Below are 24,163 nucleotides of genomic sequence, written 5' to 3'. Positions count from 1 at the left end.
GACAGACAACTGCTCAGCGCCAACACATTACATCTCTTTAAGTCAGTCATGATCCTCTGTATAAATCTTTGGATTTCTCTGCTATATTTTGATTTTCTTCCTTCTGCAGTTCCAACTTTTATGGATCCGAATGATTGTGTTTCAGAATATTTTCTTCCTAAAAGTCTTCTCAATATCAATACACTTGCTTTCTGTCAGGTTTTTTTTTTTTTGTTTGTTTTGTTTTTGGTTTTTCGAGACAGGGTTTCTCTTGTGGTTTTGGAGCCTGTCCTGGAACTAGCTCTTGTAGACCAGGCTGGTCTCGAACTCACAGAGATCCGCCTGTCTCTGCCTCCCGAGTGCTGGGATTAAAGGCGTGCGCCACCACCGCCCGGCACTTTCTGTCAGTTTTGAGATATGTGGGTAGCCTTGATTTAACTTTCTTTTCTGATCAATGCTTCACATTTTTGGTCCTTGATCAATTTGCTTGATGTGCTGGTGAAAGCTTTCTGTTCACTTCCTTGGATGACAGAGACCCATCCCCTCTGCCTAACGTTTGTGCAGAATTTGGCTTTGCCTAGATTCCAAGTCTCATAGAAGCCTGTCACTGGCTTTCTTGCCTAATTCTGAACATGACAGGAAGCTGAGATATCTGAAACCCCCGTTAGGAAACAACTGCGCGAGGGGCTATAAAACAGTATGCTTTATTTGTAAAGATGGGCAGGGGGTGTCTTTCTTCAGTTGCTTTGTATTAAATGAGGTTTCCCTCTTCTTGCTGCTCTCATCTCTATATTTACGATAAAAGTCCCATTTCCTTCTGTCCTTTCACAGTGGTAAACTTACTAACAACAAAACGCTTTCTTTTCTCTCTCCTTCTAAAACATTACTATGTGTTGGATAAGCACAGGAATTTGTAATACTATCGTCAAAAGACTACAGGTTTTCCAGTTAAAGTATTTAAAACAATACCGAGGCATTATTGCCATTTTAGATTAACCATGCCAGAGGTTGGTTTGTATGGTAGTTACCTATTGTTTCAAAGCAAATTATACCCAAGTTTAGCAGCTTGAAATTATAAATATTTATTATTTCACAGTTTCTTTGAGTCATTTATTAATAACTTCCTGTGATTGTTTTAGGATGCACCTAGATGTTCTTTCTACATGGTGGAGGTTAGGGGAGAAGGAGGGTAGAGAGGAGAGAAAAGGAAGGAAGGGCAGGAAGGGGCAAGAGCAGGAAGAGAAGAACAGGTGGAAAAAAAAGGGAGGAGAAGGTGGCTGCAATGTGTTTCATGGAGTAGTCTTGGAAGGTGGACATTGTCTCACTTTTGTCGCACTATGTTAACTTTAGAAAGTCATGAGTTCACTCACAGGGATGTGACTTAGTCTCTAACGGTTGACAGAAGTGTATGATTCTTGTTTGAATGCTAAATGTTTCATCTTTAGAGTTTGTTTGAGTCAAAAATTAATGCTGTTGTCTCAAACCAATTTCTACACTTGGGTATAGACTCTTCTTCAGGATAAGCATCATCATCAGAGTAGCTCCCTATGTCCTATCAGAATTTATCACCACAGTTCTGATCTTTCAGACTCTAGAAGGAGAGAAGATTGTTGTCAGTTTTCTGAGAAGAGTGAGGCACTCTCCTTTGCAAAGATGAGTGACATGCCAGGTCTTACAACTTCTAGCTAAAGTTTGTCTTTCACCCCAAATCTAGGTAGTGGTAAATAAAATTAATATAAGCACTGCCTGTGATTTTAATACCCTTTGACTTTCTGGAAGAAAACCATCAATGGTCTTTGTCAAGAAACCTGCTGTTTAGTGATATCTGTCTCAAAGTAGCTTTACCCATAGTTTCTCATCTATTCTGGAAGTTAAGGCTTCACTCTTTTTCCTTGATTTCTTGACATTGAAGAACAGAACTTATTCTGAGACTGTGGGAGAATGACAAGTTTCCCTAACCACACATTGCAGTTTAAAAGGTAAGTGACTTTCACTTCCTGAAGAATTGAGTATGTCTAAAACAGCCTACCCAGTAGTGTTACATACAGAACACTGTCCTGTCTGCATTAATGATTCATTCTAGGAGATGAATAAATTATGTCTTGATGATGCTGTGCAATCTACACTTGGTTATTATTCAATGAGTCATATGATTTTGAGAGAACTTGGATTGTGAATTTTGCTGCATGAGTAGCTGACTTGTTCCTAATGTGAGCTGCTATTTATCTCCATAGTTTTATGTAACTAAGGAAATACCACGTTAACACTTTTATGACTCTACTACCCCAAGAAACTACAGTATCTAGTTTTTCTTTTTTCTTAAATGAAGTTCAAACATGTTTCCAAAGACTCTGATAACTATACACTGTCAAATGTATCAAGTACTATAATGGAAATAGGTTTGTCTATGAATGCGTGTTGTTATTATAACTGCTTACATCTGGCTTTCCAAAGAAAATGCAGCTAAATCCCAGATTGCTATAAGCAATGGACAAGCATTTCAAGAGTTCTGGCTAGTGTACTTTAATTTCAAGAAACATTGTTTTTATGATGTCTATACTTACGAAGGGGACAGAGTTATAATTCATCAAAGTAAAAAGAAATTTGTTGACATGGTTACTTGAACAGGATTGGCCTCAATCTTGCTATTTAACAGAGGATGGCATGGAATTTCCTTGTTTCACTCTCCAAGTGCTGGGAGTACAAGTGTGCACCACCACCCCTGGTTTACGTGGTGGGAAGGATTGAATTTAAGGCTTTGATGCAAGCTAGCAAGCACTCTATCAACTGAGCTAAACCTTCCACTGTATAAAAATAATTTTAATAAAATTATTAATAGTAGCTAAATGCTAAAATATTAACTAACTGTCTATTTACTTGGTCTATGTAGACAGAGCATACAGAAGTAAATATTAAAATCATGCACCCCTAAAGAACATTAATTCTTTCTCCTCTACATACTATTGTTAAATGCATTAAACAAGAGGCTGAACTTTGTTCTCAGTAGCAAACATGGTAACTAGTTGAAAAAGAATTGAAAAGAAAAATCAATAAAAATTAACCAAAGGTACTAAAACATTTTCATAAAAATCAATTGCAAAAGAGTTGAAGATTCAGCTCTGCTTGTATGTAGAAGACACTGTTCAATGGGAGACAATCAAGATTTTAAAACTGCTTGGTCTTGGTGAGTATCTGTTAAGGTTTGGCCTGTATCTCTCACTGTGACATATGCAAATAAAAAGGACCAAATCGAATGGTTCCTACTATTGCAAATATATATATATATATATATATATATATATATATATATATATATATATATGAGATGCTGGGCCAAATGTTCCCAGCCCCAGTGCACTAAATTCTTACGACTGATTTTGGTATGTACTCTATTGTGTATAGGAGACATTAGCTTAGAGAGAGCAGAGTTTGTCTAAGGTTTAAAGTTAGAAAGTCTAGGTCTAAAAATTAATTAGTGTTTCTTTCTAGAACGAATGATTCCTGCTCATAAATAGTGCCCGGTAAACTTGATTTTTCAAAACTACGTAACCTTAAGTAAAGTGTTCTTTTCCCTCTCCCAAGCAACAATTTTAATTAAAGTTTCTTTTTAATAAGTACAGGATTTCATAACAGGTATTAAAGACTTCTAGTTCTCAACAGGTAACTCATAATTGTTGGCTCAAAGCATTCCAGATTTTCCATTCCACTCATTTTGAGCCAAAGCTGCTCATGATGTACACTTATGGACAAGGGTGGATTAAATAAACTCTGATAAAAATTACCACCAAGGCTTTTCTACTTCCGGTGTCATTTTGATGTTATTGGAACTTTCTATATAGAGAGAAAATATAAGGAAAACAAAATTTCTTGTCATTTAAGAATACTTAGGATTCCTTGATATTTTTAAATTTATTTCATCTATAAGTAAATGTGGAGATGTGATTAGCCAAGAGAAATTTAAACTAGAATGACCTTGCATTATTAGTTCAATGATGAATGACATAAAAGGGATGCAGAAGCCCTTGTTGTACTCTCTGATCCCAGACATTTGTTTATTCTATTGGATTAGGAAAGAAAGTCTTTTTAGTAGGCAGGAATCTTGGGATGATCATTCAGATGTGACAAAATCACTGTGGCATGCAAGGAAAGAGAGAAGAAAGGGAGGAAGGAAATGAGAAAAGAAGAAAAAAATCACGTCGCTGCTGTTTTATCAAAAAAAAAAACCCAATAACTTCAAAATTACTTATATATCCTTCAGAAATTTTCTACATTGAAGCTTTCAAATACATATCACAGTACTATATAAGAAAGTATTTTATTTATAGAAACTCTACTTGTACTAAACTAGATTGCAGAAGTCCTGAAAGCCATGTAAAATCATATTGCATAAATAAGCATTGGGAAATAACGATTCCTTTGTGTTCTTGAATTGGAAATAAAATTTGTGAAGAAAGTTTGCAATTTGAAGATTCAAATTTCAAGAATTTTAATTTAAGGTTTATAGACTCCTTGGTCACCATGGTCATTTTGAGGTTATTATTCATTTCTGTAATGACTCCTAGAGAACAATTCAAAGGAGCTTGAAGGCACGTGATAGAGTGGATTGGTCACATCTTTAGAAGATTTCAGTTTTCATTCTACTGCGTAGCTGAGGCGTCCGGCCATTTGTTTAAATGCCTAATGGTACTCACCTTCTAGTTCTGGAGTGGGACTGATAAATCCCACCTCACTGAAGTGCTAGGAAATTGCAGCAAGTGCTGGAGGTAAAATTCTTCATGTAGTACTAGTTGAAATAAAAATATTTACATTTCTTGCCCTTCCATAATCATAGACATATATGTTGTTAATTTTTGGTGTTGAGAATTAGTATATAATGAGCATGTTCATGCACAACTAAGTAAAATGAACCACAAACTACATGCAGTTTAATAGTTCTATGTTTTCAAAGAAAACATTTGTCACAGATTGCATTCTGAGATTTCGTCTGAGGGAATGCTGATACTGGTGACGGCAGATGCCTTTCCTCGGAACGACTCCAGTACCATGGGATAAGCACCAGATTCTTGCAAATAATCTTCCCAGCCTCTTTTCAGATAAGTTTTATTCATTGTCATTTGGAAAATGCTGAAGGGTTACAACTTGTTCATAAATATGTTCAAGGCAAGTGTTCTTTGTTGCACTCAGAAATGTCTACATTTTCCCCTTAGATGTGTCCCACAGATATTTCATCTCTGTCATTTATTTCTTGCTCTTCTGATTTACCCAGTGGGAAACTAAAACTCTCATTCTGCCTGGCAAAACTCTTTTTTATTTTCTTTTTGCTAATTTTTTGTTTAACTAACTGACCCTAGAGCTAGCTCCTGGGCAACATTTTCATCAACAATACCTATAATGACTTTATACATTCCAATGTATGGAAGGAATGCATTTCAAATTCTTGTTTAAATATTAAAATGAACAATGTCTCTACAGCACCAATTGATATATATTTTTTTTTTTTTTTGGTTTTTCGAGACAGGGTTTCTCTGTGGCTTTGGAGCCTGTCCTGGAACTAGCTCTGTAGACCAGGCTGGTCTCGAACTCACAGAGATCCGCCTGCCTCTGCCTCCCGAGTGCTGGGATTAAAGGCGTGCGCCACCACCGCCCGGCTCACCAATTGATATTTTAAAACGGCAAAGTTAAGGTGTATTTTTCTCTATATGGTTACTAATCATTTCAGAGCTCAAAGAACTATTTTCTTGGTAATTATCTGGAATTTTTAAAAAATCAAAAGATACATTCAGCACAAAAATTCATTTTAAAAATTAATTTTCTTGTTAGGTTTGCTTTTCTTGATGAGATAAGTGGTTGAATATCTTTTTGAGAGTCTCCCATAGTTCTCATTTGGTTTCCCACTGGGTAATTTTTTTTATGATGATGGTGTTTTATATCTTAGAAACACGATATTTCTGGAACTTTATATTTTTCAGCATAGGTTCTTAGAGAATAGGTAATAAAGAACAGAAAATTAGAGAGGTAAGTAGAAAGAAGAGGAAATCTATGGCTAGAAAAGTCCCCCACAGACCAACAACACCGAGGCAAAGCTGTGCACCTTGAAGTTGAACTCAGTAGTGCCTACCATAGGTCAAGGTATTGCTGGAGCTGAAAAACTATCGGAGATATGGACAGTGCTTTGGCTTAAAAAGTCTAGAAAAAATGAATTTATGTCCTTCATTGTAGAAATAAGTTCACTAAATATTGATGCTGAAATAGTTTTATCCGAAATCTTTCTTGATTTATGTTATTCTGTATGTCATCACAAGAAATGTGTTATACAAGGGTTATTCCTCTTTAAAAGGAATGAAAATCTTCCATGTCCCTATTGTCTGAAAACCTCCCAGAGGTCTTTTAGCCAGCCTGTGATTCACTGCTTCAGAAAAAGGAAAGGGTCTGAGATTATATGCATTTGAAAAGTTCCAACAGTATTTTTCTGTTCTTCTTGATGAATTGGAAGATGTCAAGTCTTTCCCCTGTTAACTGGAAGGATATCAATTCAATGGTGAAATGATACTCATATTAATTATAAAGATTAAAAGGCCCATTTGGCAGAAAGCTGTTAAGAAATGAGTGAGCTATCTTTGATAATAAATAGGTAAAATTGGTTAATCATTTATTTAATATGTATAGCTATTGAATGTAATGCATGAGAATAGACTTGGTCCTAAGGACTGATGAAGGTAGATGTATAAGAATTTAGGAGTCATTGTATGAGTTAAACTGGGCTTTAGAGGCACAAGATTTTGGAGTCACAGTACTTTGGGATGCTTTCAGGAGGCTTTTTGAGGGAAATGAAAGATCATTGAGATTCATAAGAGTGAAGTTCTCAATGATTTAGTGACTCAGACTCTAATTGAGAAACCATTTTGATAAGGAAAGTTGTCAAATATAAAGGTGGGAATAGAGTGGCTGGTGGAAAGTGAGTATTTGGTGAGTCTGAAGTCTTCTGTGATACACATGGAAGGGAGGCGTACAATGAGACACACCCACTCTACATTCAAGGATGCTGTGCCCTAAGGCAGCAAAGCCCTTAGACATGGTGGAGGTTTGGGAGAAATTATTGAAGGGTTTCTACTGATGTAAATCAAGTTCCTCTATGTCAGTGATAATACTGGTGAAACTGGTTAGAATGTGACACAGAATTCATCGTTTCTGGCCAGGAATTGTATTGCTATGTCACTGAGAGCAATGAAAACAAACCACCCAAACAAACAAATAAGCAACAACTTAAACAGTTGACAGAAACAACTTAAAAGACAAAGAGTTTGCTTTGGCTGACAGTTTTAGAGAGATTTCAGTTTTTCAAGGTGAGGAAGGCATGCTTATAGAAGGAGCTCTTCCTGTGATGATGGGAGTAGGGGTTAGTGGATCTTTGCACGGGAAGCAGAGAGACCTGGGTTGGACCAAGTAGAGAGGGGAACCTCCACAGACTTGACTCCTGTGATCTTCTTGTGCAAGAATTTTCATGTTTTTAACAGTAATTCAGAATTTGTTTTGAAAATGGACACTCAGAAGATGTAGGGATCTAGGAAATGGTTCCCCTTTTCTTTTATCCCTCTCCATATCTGTTCTTTGTGTCTCTTTTTGACTGACAGCATTAGTGGGGGAGGTTGCTGGGTCTCTGAACTCATGACTCTAAGTACCTTCCAGTTTTGTCTGAGTCTGTCTGGAAAAAACTTGCAAACCTCTGAAACTTTGTTGCCAAGGCAGCATCAATTTATTTCCCTGCCTATGGGTGTTTCAATCATCCAGTGATGTATAATTCTTAGTGTTTTCGGTACAATGAAAATAATTTAATAATAACAATTAGTTAAAATGAGGCATAGAACAGACTCAGTGTTAGCTTTCAACAACAACCCTGCTGCATCATGATACTGGCTTCTTCCACCTAGTAATCTCAGAGCAGATATCTTCCTTTATCTCAAACAACAGAACACATCCATGCTTTCCTTTTCCTAACCACTCACTGCCCACACTTTTACCCATAAGGACATGGAGGATATAGATGGAGCTTAACGTTACACTTGAAGGATTTCTGGGGTCATCTTATTTTTCTGTTGACAAATAGGAGGAAGTATAGCTCAAATTCACACAGCTAATAAAGCAAACAGCACACCCCAGGCTAGTACTCCTGCACCTGTGCTCTCAAGAATCCTCTGAACATCAAGGACAGTGAAGGCATGCCTTCGTAGCCTGACAAATGAAACATCCTAAGCACTGTTTGGAAGGTATGTAATGTTTATAAAATTCATACACATTTTTCATTTTACCCAAGAATGTATTCACCTCTGTTTTAATATCAAAGAGAATGTCCAAATTTCATGTCCATCAGGTGAAACTGTTGTAGCATGTCTCAGTGCTAACGTTATTATGTGTTTTCTATCTCCCGGGATACTACTATGTACTTATATGTCTCCAAGTTGAAATATGAAATATTTGGTTGTCGTTTTAACATGATGATTATCCCTCTGCCACCCGCCACAGATATTCAGAGGGAGACCAGAGAGGCTGACCACAATAGAAGCTTACCTTTTAGGAGTAGGTGAAGAGGAGTGCTAATCACAGTTTGCAAAACAGAGTTCTACATATGCAGTATGCTGTGCTGTGATCTCATACTCTCTGACTCTAGTGCATTAGAAGCAATGTTGAGCCGAACTAGCTATTTCCTGGGCCTAATGTATCTATCTATTTTAATAGCATTCACATTCGTATATAACAATAACATGGCAGAAGTTTAAAAGTGGAAGTGAAATTCATAATTTTGAGTCATGGGATGAATACATAGGCTGTTGGGGCATTTTTTCTTCGACGAGGCAGAAAAGGAATAACTTCACAAGCTCAGTGAATTGCAGTGTACTGCCAGTTAGCTGTTAAGGGCTTCTATGCATGGATTCTTCATTATGTAGAAAGCTAATATAGTTAGCAGAACACTTTTTTTCTTTAAATGCACATCAACCCCAAGGATGAAATGCAGTTACAAAATAAGCTGCTCAAGTCCTAGAAGCCATAAATTCCCAATGTTATAACTTAATCTTCTGGAAATGCTCCAAATAGCAGCCCTGAGTTCCCTTGAGTGAAATGCTCTCATTTTCTCCCTGTGTGCATTTAACTTTATTCTTTATTGAATAAAAAAAGAGGGGGATAAAAAAGGACTTGGTTTATTGCTTCTAATAAAAGAAATGTAATTTGAATACTCAGGGATGTAATCAGATCAAAGCATTTCAATTGTATTACTAATAAGGCCATAAAATAAATAAGTTGCACACTAAAGAAGCTCACCATGCAAGTGTATCTTGTCAACCTGTCTCATCCATCTTTTCTTGCCATTTCCCGTCTGTCAGCATTCTTCCACTCAGCTCTTTGCTTGCACCTAGTGATTTTTTACACATCCTTCACTGTTGTCTTGTTATCCTCTCAGTTTAATATATAGAGATAGGAGGAATCTGCTGTACTTTGCTTACACATCTTTCGTTTTGGGGACTCTCAATTTGTCATTTGACCACTCTGCTTGTTCCTTGTTTGCCTCATTCATTAAATCAAGTAAGAATGCGTGAAACTGGGAGTGTCACGTGTTGCTGTTTCCAAACAGTTGGTCGTTTAGCTCCTGGAACCTGTAATGCTTTTTTTTTCGGAGAAAACCACTAATAGAAAATATGAAGCCATTGCTCTTTTTCTTTTATCTTTTTAAGTAAAGTTTGAAATCATAGAAAATATAACTAACTGAAAGGGTCTTTTAATGTTGAGCCTGGGCAGGACAATTAATCTTTTTTTCTAAATGCTATAGCAAGTTTGCATTTGTTTAAAAGTTTGTCTCTGAGTAGACAACACATATGAAATTTGATCATGAAAATTTTGACCAATATTAAGCTCAATAATCAGATTTATGGCAACTCAATTAATTTGCGTCTATAGATCCTTACTCGACAAATGTGATCAATGTATATAAATTTTATTAAGACAAAGCTTAAGTTCAAAAGTGGTCATAGCATTCAGTAATAAACAGACATTGCTATAGCTTCAGTGAGAATTCTTTTTGATAATATAATTTTGTATTATTCAATGAAAAAAATCAATATTCTAGAAAAATACATATTTTATTTTTATACTGAGCCCTGGAATGATTTTTCTCTTCTACTTCGTTATGCCTCGTGGGCACTAGAGGGGAGCCCTTTGACAGCAGGGTTGAATTATAGCTCTGGTTATTGACCCCTGGCAGCAAATGAGATGCACCTTAGAATTTACTGAATCATCATGTTTCCCTTGCCAGGAGGATTCAGGACAAATATCTTCTTTTATTTTTATTATAAACATCACACAGTTGCTGCGTGACCGTGATCTTATTCTTTGAGGCAGTGTTGTTGTTGCTCAAAAATCTTTATTTCTTTGGGAATCACACATACCCATTAGTAAAAATGACCTCTGTCTGCTAAGTAATGTAGGAATAACTCTTTTGACTGAGAATGAAAGACATTCAGTAAAATGTTGAACTGGCTCTTTCCTCCCATGAAAAGTCACTTGTAGTTTTCCTGATTTGAAATAAATACATGCTTGGCATCATGGGCATGTGAGGTGTGGGGTCATCTGAGAGACAGGGTTGTGTGACCGCAGGATCACACCAAGCATCCTTTAAGCGTGAGACACCACACTTCAGTTGTTCTTAAATCCTCCAAGTCACCTCTTTCTCAAAATGGCAGAAACATGGCATGGCTTGCTGTAGCTACTTCACTGTTTTCTTTGGATTTTCAGTCACATGTATATGACAGAGATTCATAGGGAAATATGAACATTTCCAAAATGCTTCCTCTTCTGTGTCCCTTAGCCTTCTCGCTGTCTAGTTTTCCATTCTTGCTATGCTCTATTTGATGAACAGCCATCATCCCTGCTTAGAACAAAGGATCCATTAGTTTGTTATTTTAGAAACAGCTGCAGTATCAGAGACCTCAGAGTCACCAAGGTTACCATCTACCATAGCACCCATGGACTCGAAGACGTTTGCAGAAAAATGCTTCTCTACATTTGTTGACTTGCCTTTTGATAATTTTATTCATCATTCTCTTACTAGCAAGTTTTCTCTGAATTGGAACCATTTCTACTGCTTTAAAAATTCTTCACGGTACAGAGCAAACAGATAATAAAAATGCATTTTGTATTTCTGCAAACAAGAAAAGCATATCCTAACTGTTTCTCCCTTTTTGGCACTGATGGATGACTCTGGAGCTGTTTGCTCATTTTTGGAGGTCTGTTATTTTTGATTACTTCATTAAATTGAAGGGTCAATATAGTATAAGCAAAGGACTAATCTATTCAAGCAACTCAATAATCAGTTATTATTGGCAAGAAAATGTCACATTTTCTTGAACACAGACTCAACACAAATAAGACTATAGTACAAGCAACTGACATTGCTATGTCTGAAGTTTCAATAGGGAGTTGGAATATTTCAAGTTAAGGCAAAAATTGTATTTTTTCAATTAAAATGATCTTAATTTTCTTCTATAAAATCTCAAGGAGACTACATTTAGAAGTGCCAGGTAAATAATACAATTTTTGAGTTAAAGAATCCTGTGCACATTTTTAAGTACTTATTTTATGATAGTCTATATAGTAATCTGTCCTATACCCAATAATATCAAGAGTTTAAGATATATATGAGATAGAGATTTTAATACAAAACAGCATAAAATACTTATTTGAGTTTAAAACCTTGGTTATCTTTATGTTTACTCTTCTATTTGTCTTTTAGAGGTGTTGTAACAATATTTAATATAGTTCTCCATTCTTTTTTGAGCAAGAATACCAAGTAGATGAGAAGATTTGTCGAACACTAAACTTTCAGGCAGCAATTGAATGAGTAAAGGATTGGAGTCAGGAAACTGAGAAGCACTCATTTTTATTATAAAAGGGCAGTTTAATAGAATAATTAATTTCATACTTGTCAGTTACTGGATCCTTGTCAGATACGGAGAGTTTCTTATTAAGGAAGGCAGACAGCTGTAGCTGCGCAGACTGTTTCTGCACTGCAGGATTTGTCTTGGAAAATACTCAGACAAAAGAGCTCTTGTTAGATTCTCTTAGAACTGACCTCCAGACTCAGGGCTATTCTGACACGGCTTCTGACTTCTTTAACACTGAATGGTTTCCATTTTGGAAATTGCAACTGAGTTGGACTAAATCTCTTGGCCAAATTGGCCTGAGCTTTGAATGCCCCAGTCCTTAAACATTTTCACTGGAATGCAAGGAGACCCATCTTGAGGTCAGGGAGATTACACAAAAATATTTATGAAACAGAATACAACATACTGAAGCAGCTGTTCACAGTTTCCCCTCTAAGTGCATGCGCCAGTGCTGAGATGGAATTGAAAAGGGGAGCAGCTACTCTTGAAATATTTTGAGACAAAAAGTGGTAGCATACTGACATTAATCTTCAGTAAGAGCTGTTCTCCTGAACAGGCACTTTTTCCCGTCACAAACTTCAGAGGGCAAGCTGAGCACTTGGGTTTTTCTCTGAGGTACAGTAGCCAAATGTCATCATTGTTCTAGACCACAGTCCACCAGTGTGAAACTAACATGTTTCTCCATAAACACTGTCGATGAGTAAGTATAATGAATTGGTTGGCTATTTTATATTGCTCTTTAAGTGAGCAAACTTTGTAATATGATCACAGCACTCGTGGTTTTTGCTTAAACCTCATTCATTCATATTTTCCAGGAATTAGGGGGTCATACTCTTGGGGTTCAGTTGCCCATGAGCAGTTAGGAGCATCCTGCGGATTAGAGGGACCCCGGATTTATCACTCTTCTGGATTTCCTTTATGCTTCTTCATCTAAATGTGAAGATTTTAGCTCTGGCTAGGAGCTGCGGCCATGTCGACTTTCAGGCTCATTTTCAACGCCTGCACTAGGCCAGCAATTACACAGCAGGTCCTTCACACTTCTCATTCAGATGTGGTCTCCTCTGAGTGAAAACCTGTCATTTTCAGTAGGGCTAAACATAGACACTCTACGGCATACAACCTTAAGTATAAAAATATTTTCTTCTTGTGCTTTAAAACAATTTTTTTTGAATGGAGGATTGTTAGAAAAGAAACAGCAATACCCATGTTGTGGAGTGTGTGTGTGTGTGTGTGTGTGTGTGTGTGTGTGTGTGTGTGTGTGTGTGTGGAGGTGTGTGAGTGTGTTTGGGGTGTGTGGGTGTTGGGGATAACACTTTAGTTTGCTTTAAAGCAAGTTACTGTCTGTAGAAAAGGAAAGTCTTTGTATCTAGGTAAGAATTCAAAGTGACAAGAAGATGAAGAAAATCTTATGAGGTGGAAGGAAGGATCACCAAGACTGGAGGGTTTGAGGGAAGAAAATGGAGATATGAACTCCACCCCCATTTTTCTAATGCATTTGGTACCTTGGAGCTTCAAAAATATATTGAAAATGTTAAGACAAATGAGAACAACTAAAAATGAACATGGCTGTAGGTCTGTTTATTGCATGCTATAAATAGGACAGACAACACGGAAAAGGGAAATAAAGTAAAAGCATGGAAAGGGTGGTTTAATAAAAAGAATGATGTCAGTGGGGGGAGATGTTCGGTGCACACATGTGGGCAGAATTGAGATCCTAGAACACATAACAGTTGGGCAGATGTGGCAGACCTCTCAATCCCTCAGGGGTGGAGATGGGATACTGGCAGCAGACTCTGGTTTCAGTAAATAAAAGTGAAAATTTCCAAGAACAAATTTAATTAATAAAAAAAGTGTATTCTTTCTAAAAGGTGGAAAGCAATAAGGAAGACATTCAATGCTAACCTCTGGCCGCTAAACAAATGTGCATTGAAGGTCTTCCTTGTTGCCTTCCATTTTATTTCATGTTCAAGTATGTGGATGGCATGTTCACACATGTAGAATACATACAAACAAGAGACAGAGGAAGAGAAACATCAGAAAGTAAAATATTATCTCCTAGTAAACTTCTCTGAAACTTTCTTTTCAGTTCTAGTTCAATAAAACAAAATAAAAATGATAAGGGGTGGTAGACGAGGAAGTTAAGATTCGTTTCGTATAATTGTTAATCTGTTTTTTTCCTCCGCCAGTACCTCCCATTTTGGTTTCCAGCTGTTTATTATCCCGATCATTTCCCGCAGTAGATGAAGTGCTAGAGCAGGGCTCTAAGATGTTTTATGCTAATAAGGGGAAAGTCTTGGACAAGTTGCAAAGTCTAGAAATAATTTTTTTTGAGTGACATGGTAAAATGATCAGAATCTAAATGGAAAGAATACTTGGGTAACAGCCATTATATTTAATATGCCAAAGTAACTGATTGACATTTTAATTAGATGAGAAAATATAATTATATTTTTAACTCCGAAAGGACCCTTTGCAAGAAAGATGGACAATATATAAACAAAGACGCTTATGACAACACAAAGGAATAGCAAAGAATATTAAGAGACACTCACTTTTCAGTGCTCGTGACATGAGTTATTAATTCCATGGATCATGAAGCAAAACTTTTTGAAAGTTAACTTGCATTTACCCTTTTGACAACAGTTTGCATTATCGTGATTGAGTTTTATTGAGTGCATTCTTCCCGGTAGCTATTTATCTTCATTCTGTTATCTCTGGCATAAATGTTTAATTTAATTTATGTTGCAAATTTTTAAAATGTCTCTATAAAAACTAAGTTGTACCTCTCTTCCCACTATAACATTGAGGTTTATGTATGGCTACACACAGCATAAGGTATGTCAGCTTGAAACCAGGCTTCGTATGACACGAAGATGTTAACCATTTCTACTCCCTGTGGAGATGAGGGGGCAGTGAAAACAAAATTTAAGAAGGGTTGCCTATTTGTGCTGGAAGACATGACTTTGCACACTCATCTTTTTATTCACAGAATGTTTCCTCTTGTGAAGGTTTTATGTTTAATATTCAACATTAAAAAAAGATGGTGTCATGAAAATAGTTAACTAGGGGCTGGAGAGACGGTTCAGTGGTTAGGAGCACTGGCTGCTCTTCTAGAGGTCCTGAGTTCAATTCCCAGCAACCATATGGTTGGCTCATTAGAGTCTATAGTGGGATCTGATGCCCTCTGCTGGCATAAAGTTGTACATGCAGAGTAAGCTCTCATACACATGAAAGACAAGAAAGAAGAAAGGAAGAAAGGAAGGAAGGAAGGAAGGAAGGAAGGAAGGAAGGAAGGAAGGAAGGAAGGAAGGAAGAAAAAAGATAACTAGAAAAAATATGGACATACAAAACTAAACCAAAGTCTTATTCCAAAGGCCATTCATTGTCTTCAAGTTCTGGCATGTTAACACCTTAATGCATATATAAGCCTATAAGGCATAAAAGGGTTTTAGTATATCACAAGATAGCCACAACAATACCTCCCATCTCATATACCTTTAAGTATTGTGATCTCTGCTCTGCTATGACTAAGTAAAATTGAGTTCTCTGATTTTAGTGGAATTGCTTTGAGTTTTTCTCTATTTAATTTGATGTTGGCTATAGGCTTACTGTAAATTGCCTTTATTATGTTGAGTTATATTCTTTGTATTTCTAATCTCTCCAGAACTTTTATCATGTAAGGGGTTATATTTGGTCAAAGATTTTTTTTCAGGATCTAATGAGATAGCCACGTTTTTTTATAGTTTGTTTATGTGGTGAATTACATTTATTAGTTTTTGTATAATGAACCATTCCTGCATCTTTAGTATGATGCCTTCTTGATCATGGTGAATGTTTTTGGTATGTTCTTGGATTCAGTTTTCTTGTATCTTATTGAGTATTTTTATATTGTGTTCCTAAGGGAAATTGATCTGTAATTCTCTCTGTTGGGTCTTTATGTAGTTTGGTTGTCAGGATAACTGTGATCTCATAAAATGAATTTGGAAATATTCCTTTCTGTTTCTATTTTGTGGAAAAAATTTGAGGAGTATTGGTTTTAACGGTTTTTTGAAAGTCTGGCTAGTGTGGTTCTACTTGTTTTTATTTTTTTAAAAGAACACACAAGCTCATAATCAAAAGTGTTAAGTCACCTTTAACTAAATAAAGATCAACATGTATGATTTCTGTAATAACAAGTTGTCAATGTCAGAAAATTCTCAGACTACTTGGATATATAATCTTGCTATCAAGAATCTTGATTATCTTTAAGTATTTGAACTTTCATCTTTCAGTCTGTTTAGCATTACTCTTTAGTGAAGACTAAACATTTGACTCTGTGTTGAGAGCATTAAATGTTTAAGTGATAGTAGAAAGACGTTTTCCCAACAGAATACATTATTAAGAATAATGGGGACTGTGCTAGAATGATGCTCAGCAGTTAAGAGCATCTCTGCTCTTCCTGAAGACCAGAGTTTGATTCCCAGTCGCCACACCTGGTAGCTCACGGCTATCTGTTATTTAAGTACCAGGGCTTTCCACCCACACCCATCTGACCTTCCTGAGTATGTGCACATACAGACACGTGCAAACAAATAATAATAATATTCTTTTAAAAAAGTAATTTAGGTTTAGACAATGTGGTAAAGATTTACCTTATTTTTATGTTATATAAAATCAGATATAAAACCTGTGCTGTTCTCTTCTCTGTTTTCTTCATTTACAGCCTCTTTAAGTTTGATTTTCTACACAATATTTCGCTGTTCTGACTAGGGTAAGATGAGATCTATAAGTAATGTTTCTAAGCTATGCCTTTCATTGATGGCTAAATATGTTGACTGTGTTTTTAAATGTTCCCAGCCATTTGTGTTGCATCTTTTGATTTAAAATTGATTTTAAATTTTATATTTTTATAGTAAAAGACCAACTTTTTGCCGGGTGGTGGTGGCGCACGCCTTTAATTCCAGCACTCGGAAGGCAGAGGCAGGTGGATCTCCATGAGTTCGAGGCCAGCCTGGTCTACAAGAGCTAGTTCCAGGACAGGAACCAAGAGGAACCAAAAAAGCTACGGAGAAACCCTGTCTCGAAAATCCAAAAAAAAAAAAGACCAACTTTTTCCCCATAAATCTGAAGTCAAAATTATACAAAAGTTATTTAATTAACACTCACTACATTGTAGCAAGTCTTTTTGTGACCTTCATTTATCTATGGTTCAAGAAATCCCATTTAACCAATGCTTTGTTTATTCTTCAGGAATTTTTGTCCATTTAAAAACAAACCTAACATACACAATGCCCTGGGTTCAATCTTCCAATTGCAGGAAAGAAAAGGCAAACCATTATGTATGTTTATTTATACATATTTATGTATGTTTATATATGCTTTCCTCATGCATAGAACATACTACATCCTCTATTTACCAGTATACAATTTAATATAAATCTACTTTATTCTTTTGATGGCTACATAGCTTTTTCAACATGTACTTGTATTAAGTAGTAGCTATAGACAGTTTCAAAGAATATTAGCTAGAACTCTGGTATAAGAGTCCTAGAATAGTACTAACATAGAGCTAACCTCTAATAGGAGGCTGGTGTGGCCCCTTCCAGGAGGATGTGATGAGATTGGGTTCATGAGCTGGGGGAGTAAACCTGATATGCGTGAAGTCAACTGGCCATGCAGGAGCCCTTCCCACAGAGAGAGGAGTATCTAAGAAAAAGTAGCACTCATAATTTCTCTTTAGGCTCTACAAGGCTTAAAAATGCCATGGCAGACTTTCAAGTTTCTGTCTTAAGATATTGATTCACTTGGTACCCAAATCAAACGTACTGTTAAGTTGCTGGTTAGATAATTTGGATTTTCTATGTAATTTTTTAATTTTATGTCTAGAATCAGCCATGTTACTTCTAATATTGTTTTGGGAGAGGAAGAAACGTGACCAAGGCAAAGACATGTTTAAGGATCAGACAGTCTCTTCCACAGAAACAGACAATGGAAGTGGCTTGGAGAAGAGGCTTCTGAGTGGTTACAAGCAGGAGGCTAGGATCCTCTCCAGCGCTGTGAGCAGCGTTGCGTTCTCTCTGGGTTACACATTATAGCTCTGTGGATGCTGTAGGCATTTACTTGAAACATATCCTTACTAAAAGGCTTGTCTGTCCACCTCTTTTGTTCTTGGTCTCACATATGCAGTGAGGTGATAGACACTGTTTCATAGGGCTGCCACCAATGAAACAGATGTTCAAGGTTATTTATTGGAGGCTGCTTCATAGTAGACTTTCCATAAAAAGAGACATAGATAGCAGACCCCAAGTACAAAATGGCACAGTTATTTGGATTTTCAATGTTCAGGAACCTACCCGTTTTAAAATATAAGTTATGGCTCTTAGGACTTTGAAACTAACTCTGTGAAAGAAGAACTGTCTTAATGATAATATACCACACACACACACACACATACACACGCACACACACACATATATATTTATAAGAACCACTTAAATAAAATAATCACTCCAAACTATGGCATGCATACTGAATAATACAGCATAAAATTCAGGGCATTTCTACTACAAATTCTCTTAATCTAGAGCAATGTCTACTTCTCAGTATTGTTTATTTTCTGTTGATATTGAGTTTCCCTAAATAGACTATTTCCCACCGCACCATGACTCATTTGGGATGACTTCACACCTAGTTTAGTAAGAGTTGGGTCACCTATCGGTAGCTTCCTATGCCACTCATTGTCTGTAGGTACAGGAGGGCACTGGCTTCCTCTTTCTTACTTGCATATTTTGGTATAATTGCCATACATTTCTTGGTACACAGGAAAAATATGTAAGAGCTTCTGTTTTACAGTATGCATTTAAATAATGTTCTACCTCACATTCTTTCTAGTATCTTCTTCAAATTATTTATCTGAAAGCATCTAAAAGAGCTGGGTGACAGGCAACACAAAATGATAGCATCAATAATAAAGATAGATGCCTTAGGGAAAGACTTCATATTGTCATTATACAGTGGGTTACCATTCCTAGGTTTTGATCATTTTACACATAACTGCAAAAGAGTCTGGAAGTCAAAGACAGAAGGACGAAATACCTGGGATATAAATGACTCTCCCTGGTGAATGGTGGAAAAGAACTAGCCAAGACCAAAGTGTCAGACAGTAAGGTCTACTAAGTTTTTACAGCTACAAACTTACATTATACTTCCATAACTCTTTAAAGTGGACACTTATAGTTGTATTAGCCATGTTAGGTTAACTTCCAGACTATTAATCACAACATTTCAGTTGCTCAATAGTCAAAATACTCACTCATGTTGTAATCCAAACCACATCAGTAATGAGTTGGGAGTAGAAGTCAGAATAAGTAAACTCATTATTTTGTTAAATGGACATAGTAACAAGCTCCTTCTGATAGATATCTCTATAACCAAAGATTAGAGCAGTACCTTTCCCACACATTTTTCTCAAGTAGGTTCTGGTATAGTAAAATTATGCTGGCTCTCTACATAGAGGAGTCAACCCTGTCAGCTTCTCTGTGCAATTACACTGGATCAGAGACTGGCACTGTATCCATTAAAGCAAGAGGCTTTTCTTCCAGGAAGGACTGGGTAGTCAACTATGTTGATCATCAGAGACCTGTTTAAGCAGTGGACAGTGGTTAATACAGAGATCCACAACTGGTCAAAATGCAGAGAATGAGTTCCGGTAGAAAACTCAGCCCCAATGGGGCATCTGTACCCTACCTCTCCCCTCAAGCCTCATGGAGTATTTCATAAGGGGGAGTGGAGTGATTTTAAGAGGTAGATATCAGGAGGTCTGAGCAAAATAGTGAATGGAGGGCATGGCAATACCCTTAGAGTTGTAAATTCAGGACAAGGCTTGACCAAGACAGTCAGCATTACAGTGAAGATGGGGGAAGAGCACCTGAGCTCCAAATCCTACCTGTGGTTCTATTGTTACTTGTTTCAGAAGTTTATCATGCCAGTGGATGGCCCCACATACATGTATATATGGCTAGCACTGATTGGACTCTGTGGGCTATAAAAAAAATAAAAAGGGACATGAAACTGGGAGCAGTTACGGAGAGGATAAGGAACAAATATGATTAAAATTCATTGTATGTATGTAGAAAATTCTCAAAGACTAAGAAAAAAATTCATGCAGAACATAGCCCCCTTCCATTGTACGAGTCTGCTCCTCTGCTCCCGTATAAGCTCTTAAAGTCATTTATTGAGTGATTGCTTACCAAGTGAAGGAATTGTCAGGAACGTCAAGATATGACCATGTTGAGACATGGTTTATCATCTAGTTCTTGCCAGAAGAAAATGCCGCTGACTTTTGGCAGGTAGAGTGTCAATGTCTGATGCAGTGTAATTATTAACAGCTACTGAATAGTTCACAAGTCCCAGGGCCTTCCCAGACTCACATAGCTGGTGTATAACAGGGCTGACTCCTCTAGCCAGAAAGCCAGGATGATTTTACTAGACCAGAAATTTCTTGAGAAAAACGTGGGAAAGGTATATTTTTAAACATAGTAGTTTTAATGAAACTGTAAAAGGATATCTTGACAGCAGCAGAGAAAAATCAGAATATTTTATCTCCTCGTGGACAGATTCAGATGTCTAATACATAGATCAAGTGCAAGAAGTGAAATATGTGTGATATGTACTTATCTTAAATTATATATGTCTTTATCTAGAATTTAGTACTTCCCCCTAAACTCTTGTATGGCTTTTTGGAGACATTTTGAATTAGGTGATCAAGGTGTTCAGCCAATATTCTCATAGGGTTTCTGTTTATGTAACAATTGGATAGATAAATTGGCACCATACTTTTTTCCCCAGCATCATGATAACTCAGGGTAGGTTATGGTTTTTATGCTGGCATGAAATTCAGCTATTATAAATCTGAGCTATTCTCTCAGCAACCTTAATGCTTAGGCAAAGATGCTGACTGATCGATTGTGTAATGATCTACTGCATTCATTCTCCATAATCCATTTGTTTCACCTCTAAAATCAAAACCTTAAAAAATACTCAGGAATTATTTGTCATTAATTTCTGGAAAATTGCAGCTACAGTATTTTTTTTCTGTGACCTTATATTGGTTAAATTATAGACTGGGGTGTTATAAAATAAAACATCCTAATCTGGAAAGCCATTTATTCTTTAACATCCCAATGACAGTGTCGACAATATATTTTCAACTCTGTACTCTCTTTGAATAGATATTTTTCACAGAGTCAGTAGCACTGTGAAGTTAGGTTGAAAACACCTGAGTTTGAGATTTGACTCTGTAAAAAATGGTATTACATTTGATAGGTTCATTCATTCATTCATTCATTCATTCATTCCCAAGAAGTAGCTCCTTAAATGCTTTTCTACTGAGTTTTTATAGTGTACTGTTCTGGAATGCACAGCCGCTATAAAAGCAAAAAGGTTATCTTTGGATAATAAAAGAGTAGAAATGTACACAGAAACAACAGAGAAGCCCAGAGCACTTGCAAATGGTTAGAATGAAGTATGCAGGACAAAGAATGACATATTGTCAGACTTTATATAATCATGCTGCTTATAGTTTATTGAATCTTAGCTTACTAGAAGAGTGAAGAAGGCATCTTAAGGTGTGTAATGAAGATGGAAGTTGTGAAAGTATATCATTAACCTGGAGAAAAGTAGAGGAAGGAAGAGACATAAACAGGCCACTGAGATCTACTTCTACGAAGTCGAGTGATTCTGTTTATACATGTATATAGAAGGCTCAATTTTTTTGTGTGTAAGAGCTTGACAGGATAGCAAAGTGCTTGGGATAATTAATACCAACTTCTAGAGGATGTCACCTCATTGGTAGTGTAGACCATCTTAGAATAATAATGAGTGTACTATTTTTAATCCTTCACTTAGAAAACACAGTAAATGAAGGAAAGTTTTTTCATGCCTATACATATGCTTTATATTTGTTTTTTTTTTTCAGATGGGGTCTTGCTATGTATTTCAAGATGGCTTTGAACTTCTGATCATCCTACATCAAGATCTTTAGTGCTAGGATTTAGGAATGTACCCAACTATGTTGGATTTTTTTTTTGCTACTTCTATATAAGTATCATACAATTGAAGTCTCTGCATAAAGAATAATCACAAAAGTGACAAAAATATCACCTCTTTATTGCCTCTCTTAGCAACCAAGTGGCTCAAAATGTATCTTTACTCTTACCTACTTGGCATACAATGGACCAACAGAAAATAAAGGCATAATTAGTGTGTGCAACCTAAACAATGATGAGTTTTGCACACAAGGTATAGTATTCATGCTCAGTGGCGAGTCTAGCCTTACAGTACTCTAAGATGTCAAATGCATTTTCCCTTGCCTCCTTTTCTTTCTTGACCCTCCTTCTTCAAACTGTTTCATGTCTTTTCTTTCTTCTTTCCTTGTTTCCATCAAATATCTGTATTACTTTCCTTAACATACCTATTCTTGCCTGTGAGTATCTGAGAAATTTGAAGGCTTCTCACTCTCCCAAGTCTTTAGATGCTACTGATTGTCCTTTTCTTTTAATAGACTTTATTTATTTTTCTAATGTTCTATGATAATGATCTAATACTAAAGAATTTTGTAGGATGGCAGGAGAAGTCAATGTCCTTACTGAGGGAGACAAAACAAACAAACACACAAACTAATACAGTTTAGTCTCTTAAGTCACAAAAGCAACACTTATCTTGTCAAATCATTCTTCTTAAATTCGAAATGATATACAAACCTTCTCAGAGAAACCTACTATTTCTGTTTTCCCAACTTCAGCTTTCCTAGGACAACAAAATGGTGGTGGTAGAGATATGGGTCTAACATCTTTAAAAAGCATCGTTTGGGAATTTTATAAAAGGATACAATGGGTTTTGATCAGATGATGCCCTCTCTTCCCCCAGCAATAAGTCTCGCTACACCTCTTTACCGCATTCCCTCCCAACTGCATGAACTCTTTGCAGACCTAGTGTACATTGGATATATTTAGTTGTAAGCCAACAAAATTCTAGGTGTTAACCTTTCTTGAACTTGAAAGACCTTTGGTTTGATTCTGAGCACAGCAAAGACCGAAATAAAAGGGAACTTCAAGAGGGACCAGAGTTTCTTTGGGATGCTAAGTGACAATGGCAACCTTGCTTTTATAATAACGGGCTTGAGGATTGACATACTGGGTTCCTTCTGATCATATGCAGATACACTGTAAATTCTTTCTGCAGAATTTAAATTTGTTTTCCTACCCATAATGAAACAAGTAGGTATTTTTAATGCTTTAAGGGAATGTCTTTGAGTTTTGCCTTGACACCTTGTATCAGGAAAAATCTGGACACTAAAGGAGAAGAGAGAGACAGAAAACAAGACGAAAGAAAAGGGGAGATGAACTTTTACATTAAATGATTTTGGTTCGGTGAGAATTATGGTAATTGGATTTAGAAAACACGAACTCAAGTTTCTCACAGTGAGGAAGGATGCACAGATTATTTGATGCTTCCTGTCCTGGTTTCCTTATATCTACATACTGCAGTACTTTAACATTCCCCACCAATAGGACTTGGTTGAGCTATCACACACAGACTGCTATTAAATAAGAGATCACATACAGCCTACTACTGTAGTACTAGCTCAGTGAAGTAGTGAAGTAGTTGAACAAACTTGATATTATTCTGTCTTTCAAATTCCTCAATGTAACACATGGTCTTCATATATATATATATATACACACATTTTCTAGAGACTTTCAGATTGCATGTTATGTCTTCACTGCAATTATAGGACAGCAGATATTTTGATGCTGGGTTTTCATTTTGCCACTTACTCTTTGGATGAAATACAGGTAAACTCCCCACCACCACCAATGAGATTCCAAGTCTCATAAAGTCATCTTCAGTAATTCTCAAAGATTCATGGCTACATTGACCTCTGAGCTCTTATTTCTATCAACATTTATTTTACTCTTCATTTTTCAGTTTTATCAGCTATAACTTGGTTTTAAATACACATATCTGGAGACCGAAAAGGTGGTTCAGCACTCGATGCTCTTTTGGAGGACAAGAGTTTGGTTTCCATCAGGTCAGTGAGACAACTCACAATGTCCCGTAGCTTCAGCTGCCAGACAGCCAATGCCTTCCTTTAGCCTCAGAAAGGACGCACCCATATGTGTCTTACTACAGGTGACACAATAAACACACATGAAACCTTATAAAATAACAAAAATAAATATCTTTCTGCTTTACATTGCTTTGTGTCTCACAAC

At 36.5% G+C, this 24,163-nt stretch overlaps 1 long non-coding RNA gene across 1 annotated transcript; it reads left to right on the top strand.

The window, feature by feature from the left end:
* Positions 1 to 5,034: 5,034 nt before the first annotated feature.
* Positions 5,035 to 21,932, top strand: LOC142834359 (uncharacterized). Its single transcript, XR_012907570.1, has 3 exons — positions 5,035 to 5,076; positions 8,084 to 8,243; positions 21,865 to 21,932. It is a non-coding gene; the product is annotated as an uncharacterized LOC142834359 (long non-coding RNA).
* Positions 21,933 to 24,163: the final 2,231 nt, after the last annotated feature.

This window comes from Microtus pennsylvanicus, chromosome 13, assembly GCF_037038515.1.
Source record: "Microtus pennsylvanicus isolate mMicPen1 chromosome 13, mMicPen1.hap1, whole genome shotgun sequence".
NCBI classification, from domain to species: domain Eukaryota; kingdom Metazoa; phylum Chordata; class Mammalia; order Rodentia; family Cricetidae; genus Microtus; species Microtus pennsylvanicus.
The sequence above is the reverse complement of the archived record's forward strand: the minus strand, read 5'-3'. Positions and strand labels throughout refer to the sequence as shown.